Here is a 6,600-nt window from a genome sequence, read left to right as displayed (position 1 = left end):
ATGCCTCACAACATGTCCTACCAACCGATCCCTTCTTCTAGTCAAGTTGTGCCACAAACTTCTCTTCTCCCCAATCCTATTCAATACCACCTCATTAGTTATATAATCTACACATCTAATCTTCAGCATTCTTCTGTAGCACCACATTTCGAAAGCTTCTATTCTCTTCTTGTCCAAACTAGTTATTGTCCATGTTTCACTTCCATACATGGCCCCACTCCATACAAATACTTTCAGAAACGACTTCCTGACACTTAAATCTATACTCTATGTTAACAAATTTCTCTTCTTCAGAAACGTTTTCCTTGCCATTGCCAGTCTACATTTTATATCCTCTCTACTTCGACCATCATCAGTTATTTTGCTCCGAAAATAGCAAAACTCCTTTACTACTTTAAGTGTCTGATTTCCTAATCTAATTCCCTCAGCATTGCCCAACTTAATTTGACTACATTCCATTATCCACGTTTCGCTTTTGTTGATGTTCATCTTATACCCTCCTTTCATGACACTGTCCATTCCGTTCAACTGCTCTTCCAAGTCCTTTGCTGTCCCTGACAGAATTACAATGGCATCGGCGAAACTCAAAGTTTTTATTTCTTCTCCATGGATTTTAATACCTACTCCGAAATTTTCTTTTGTTTCCTTCACTGCTTGCTCAATATACAGATTGAATAACATCGGCGAGAGGCTACAACCCTGTATCACTCCCTTCCCAACCACTGCTTCCATTTCGTGCCCCTCAACTCCTATAACTGCCATCTGGTTTCTGTACAAATTGTAAATAGCCTTTCGCTCCCTCTATTTTACCACTGCCACCTACAGAATTGTCAAAAGCTTTCTCTAAGTCTACAAATGCTAGAAACGTAGGTTTGCCTTTCCTTAATCTAGCTTCTAAGATAAGTCGTAGGGTCAGTATTGCCTCACGTGTTCCAATATTTCTACGGAATCCAAACAAATCTTCCTCGAGGTCAGCTTATACCAGTTTTTCCATTCGTCTGTAAAGAATTTGCATTAGTATTTTTCATCTGTGACTTAGTTCGGTAATTTTCACATCTGTCAGCACCTGCTTTCTTTGGGATTGGAATTATTATATTCTTCTTGAAGTCTGAGGGTATTTCGCCTGTCTCAAATGTCTTGCTCAGCAGATGGTAGAGTTTTGTCAGGACTGGCTCTCCCAAGGCTGTCAGTAGTTCTAATGGAATGTTGTCTACTCCCGGGGCCTTGTTTCGACTCAGGTCTTTCAGTGCTCTGTCAAACTCTTCACGCAGTATCATATCTCCCATTTCATCTTCATCTACACCCTCTTCCATTTCCATAATATTGTCCTCAAGTACTTCGCCCTTGTATTGACTCTCTATATACTCCTTCCACCTTTCTGCTTTCCCTCCTTTGCTTAGGACTGGGTTTCCATCTGAGCTCTTGATATTCATACAAGTGGTTCTCTTTTCTCCAAAGGTCTCTTTAATTTTTCTGTAGACAGTATCCATCTTACCCCTAGTGAGATAAGCATCTACATCCTTACATTTGTCCTCTAGCCATCCCTGCTTAGCCAGTTTGCACTTCCTGTCGATCTCATTTTTGAGACGTTTGTATTCCTTTTTGCCTGCTTCATTTACTGCATTTTTATATTTTCTCCTTTCATCAATTAAATTCAATATTTCTTCTGTTACCCAAGGATTTCTACTAGCCCTCGTCTTTCTACCTACTAGATCCTCTGCTGCCTTCACTACTTCATCTCTCAAAGCTACCCATTCTTCTTCTACTGTATTTCTTTCCCCCATTCCTGTCAATCGTTCCCTTATGCTCTCCCTGAAACTCTGTACAACCTCTGGTTCAATCAGTTTGTCCAGGTCCCATCTCCTTAAATTCCCACCTTTTTGCAGTTTCTTCAGTTTTAATCTACAGTTCATAACCAATTGATTGTGGTCAGAGTCCACATCTGCCCCTGGAAACGTCTTACAATTTAAATATATATATCTACTGAGAGTATAGAAGGAGGACTCTAGGGAGTGAATGATATATTAAAGAAGATACTTAAGTATGGTATACATTGAAATGTATATTAAAGAACTGAAGAACTGTGAGGCCTACTCAGAAAGGATGGGGGGGGGGGGGGGGGAGGTACCTGGCATTCACTAACTATAAATGACAGGCGTACCTATGTGGAGATGGGATGATCTATGGCCTAAAAAATAGAGATGTTTTGTAAGAAGCATACCTATCAGAATGGAAAGAGGAAGTACTCTCATAAGGACAACCCACAAGCAAGGAATAGGTGCTGATCCTAGGAGTAGTATGGTGACCAAAATCACAAATTTTATAGGAATTATTCTCGAAAGTATAAATTGTATGAATGACTAACATTATTATGTTTCATAGAAGTAAATTGGTGTCAAAAGAACACTTTCATTTCACAACTAATGAAAATAGTACATACTAGGAAAAAGGTAGTACAAAACATAATAATAGAAAATAGATTACTCATGTGTCATAAACGCCTGAAGTTTTTGATTGAAAAAGAAAATAAAGGAAAGAACAAGCATCCTCACAATTCCTAAATATTAGTAAAGCTGACTAAAACCACGAGTAAATGCTCATGTCTTAATTACAAAGTAAAGTAAGAAAAGAGTAGAGAAAAAGTAAGTGTAAGATTGTTCCAGAGAGGAAGAGAACTGTTATGGAAAGGAGAGAGATGTATGTAAAAAATATAAACTGTTAACATATGAAATGCTATTATGAGTGATATTACTTGCATAAAGATTATGTATAAAATAATGTGTGTTCGATCTGAAGGGGGGGGGATATGTAGTGAGTTGAGAATTTCTGTGTAAATTCTATAACCACTCAGCCTTCTACCATCTCAAACTCACAATATTCTGGATATGAGTGTGGGATGGTAAACTCCTACCTATTGTGCGTCACATGTCTGTGTGTGGAGGTTTAAAATCAGTCGCGGGAAGAAGGTAGACGTGGCGGTCGAACGGCACTGACGAGTACTTGTCAGACAATCCATAGATGGGTTAGTGAGTGTGTAAAGAAGAACCATAGAGTTTACATGCTGCTCTGTGCTTATTTTCTCATTGCCTATTGTTAATTATAACAAGAACAATTGAAAAAATACTACTGTAGACTCTTGACTCAGCCTTGTTAGAGGCAAGACGTATTTTCAGACTCTTTTTCGGAAAGTCATGGTGTCCAAGCAGACTTTTGAATGTAAAACAATATGTTTATAACATATGACTGTATGAGAGACTTGCTGGAAGTTACATATTTTGTTGAAAGTGAGAATTTGTTATTGTGCTTGAAAGTCAAATACATCGCTGACTGACAAAACGTAAAGTTTGTATTGCTACTTATTTCACAAGTAGAAAGAGGCTTGAAAGTTCCTGTTCCTAGCATTATTCAATGGAGAAGAAGTCAAGAGAGTTTCTAGCAGCTGACTATCCAGTAAAGAAGAGTGGCTGCACACCCCAAGTAAGTCATCTCGTAAAGAAGTGGAGTGTGGTTTGGGGAAATAACTCATTATAACCCAGACCCACACTCACACTTTAAGTTGTCAGAGCATTAGAGTATGTCATCAGCTCCATATTTGAATATTTACTGCCACTTTTATGTTGTTTTCATAGAAAAAAACCCACTTATATGCCAACATTGATTTAGATATAAGATGATACAGTAGTGTACTCCTACATACTATGTTCCAGTGAATAGTGGTTCATCTTGCTATGGACCCTACACTCCTCCAGAGCAATGTACAAGTTCTTGTAGTGTAAAAAGCTGTTGTATTTCATACAAACTACTGTGATTTGTAAAATACCCTTCAAAATATTTATTATGTTAGTCTGGGATTCACACATGTGTTTTACAGAAAATTTTAAATTTATTTGTGGCTGTTTGTGTTACTCATCAACATTCATTAATGGCTGCTGTGTTCACATGATCCAACATGGATAAAATGACACTATGTATTATGCTGACTGTTAGACACTTTTTATACCATGGTAACTTTGGCTGTCAGAGGTGTCTCAGTTTAGCAGTAGATCATGCCTTGGAATGAGGTCCATTCTGTCTGATATTGTGTCCACCACACCAAGAATATCTTTTCATCCCCCCCCCCCACCCTCTATCCCCCCCCCCTACACAATCACTGTAATATCCTGATCAGTGCAGTCCCCAACAATTGGTCTTTCCTTCTCATCCCATCTGGTAAGTCTCTTCTGACCTAGGATTCTGGCAACATTTGCATAGCTCTCCCCATTTTTTAAACCTTGTTATTCCTCTTCCTTCATACTCTTCCTTCTTCTTTGGCTCTTCTGCCAGAAGAAGGAGCCAATGGCTGCTAAAACTTGCACATTTCCTTAACTTTTCTGTATTTGTTTGTTTTTTCTTGCTGCCACTTGATGGGTAGATTATTTATCTATCCCATTATATTTTCAAAAATTGATTATTTTTGTTGACATTTTAGTGCTTGAGAATTGTTTGTTGAAAGAATAAAAAGATGTTAATCTTCTTATAAAACCAATATACACACAGGCAAAGGTTTCAACTTTACAAGATATAAACAGTTCAAAGATCACATCACCGTCCTATCCAGGTCCTTGATTCCCATTACCTTCCAATTCTTGTAACATTATTTGAATGTTTTAATTCAATTGCTGCATGGTTTAACTGAAATGCTTGCACCTGAACTTAAATTTATGTGAATCTCATTCGTTTGTAGATAAATGATCAAGATAGTCAAACAATAATTTCTCTTCCTGTCTACTACTAGCTGTCATTTTCTTATTGAATTAAAAATTTTGGCATTTGAACATAAGAAATATATTTGTAATGAGCTCATCAGAATCACATTTTATTCATTATGCCAATTCAGATTTATATAGATCATCTTAGTTGTGTAATATTGCAGCTACAACATTTCGCTGGCTCTACTTGCTTTGTTTTATTATTGCTCGCGTAACAACTAATATATGAGATAAAATATGTTGCGTCGAAAAGAGCCCCAAAAATACCTTTTAGTGATACTGTGCTGTGTCTTTCTTTGGATCATTAATTTTCAACAAAACAAAATATATTATGTTCTTATTATTCTGGATCTGGCTTTCTATTGAAGGAACATTGTTTCATTACTGTAACTCGCATTAAAGTTCAACATATCTTCCTTACTTTACAGTTATTGAAAAGGCTACTGAAAATTATTTCATTATCAATACTGATGTTACAGTACGCAATGTTTGTTCAACATCAAACTTTTGCAGTGGATTTTTGTTAACAGTAAAACACCAATAAGTACCACGACTAACACAAGAACATGAGACTATTATCAGAGAAAAAGATGTTTTTACTACAATGTTTGCCAGGCCAGAACTATGCACAGCAAGATTTCTTTTATGTTATGAAGGTAAATTATCTTTTTGCACTGTTAATAATACATTATCAGCATCCCGCGTCCACCTGTAAAACAAATCATAAAATCTGCTGCTCTGCCCTGCAATTCCGAAAGCTGAAAGAAATAATTTTAGTATAATTTTAGTTCACTATTACCTGTCCACTTCTTTGCGGTATGATTGGTTTCATTTAATGGAGTTTGAATGCGTTGCGGCAGTGGCTCGTTTGTTCATAGGACAGCTCTGCACCATGAATAATATTTAAATAGCTGAAAACGTCTGAAATGGATGGGATAAAATACCAGGCAAGCTTATTTCAAATCATAATGCAAGTTTTCACTAAGTAACTCAATTCAAAACATTTAAACAGATTAAATTATTATACACCTTTATAATAAGACCGTAATGGTGTACGTCTCTCAATCTTGACAAAAGAATGCTACGCAAGCATACAATGTAACATCACAGGCTCTTCCTACTCATGTAACTCCAATTAGACAACAGAGAAATTAATGTTCGGTCACTACTAGATATACTTGTCACATATTCTCATCTTTGTTTGATATTTAATAAGTATCGTCTGTGGCGGTTTCAGTACTCGCCGACACAGATATTATCTTTAAAAAAAAATCAGTACATAATTCTATACAAGAACAAAACATGACACATAATGCTTTCTCTTTATTACATAAAGTTCACACAATCATTGTCCACGCAATTACAATCATCCAGTTCAATTATTCTTTTTTTTTTTTTACCACATGTAATATGTGTTTTGCCAGGAAACATTACAAACACTCACACACATTATATATACTCCACATATTCAGACAGTTAACTGTTACCATATTTTTCAAAATTTGAGTTTTGTGCAGTTCCATAATTTTGGTACAGAATTTTGTACACATGTTCATGCTTACAGAATTCCTGGGAGGGGAGTGGGCTAGTGTTGTAATGGAACTGGTTGGTGCTCCTATGTCTGTCACATATTACAGAAACAATAGTCACAATGAATTCATGACGTGATCCAGTGGTATCAGAATCATGCATCTAATGAACCTCATTCATTCCTGTATTTCCTATACATAAAACTAACATGAGGTGTGATTGGAAAGTTATAAGACTGGATCTGCTGAATGCCCTCTGACAGGAAACTGCGTTTCCTTTATTCAGTTCATTGTGGCAGCTGGTTGAATGTGGGTCTGTTAGG

The sequence above is a fragment of the Schistocerca nitens genome, chromosome 5 (assembly GCF_023898315.1).
Source record: "Schistocerca nitens isolate TAMUIC-IGC-003100 chromosome 5, iqSchNite1.1, whole genome shotgun sequence".
Taxonomy (NCBI): Eukaryota; Metazoa; Arthropoda; class Insecta; order Orthoptera; family Acrididae; genus Schistocerca; species Schistocerca nitens.
Note: the sequence above shows the minus strand (reverse complement) of the source record.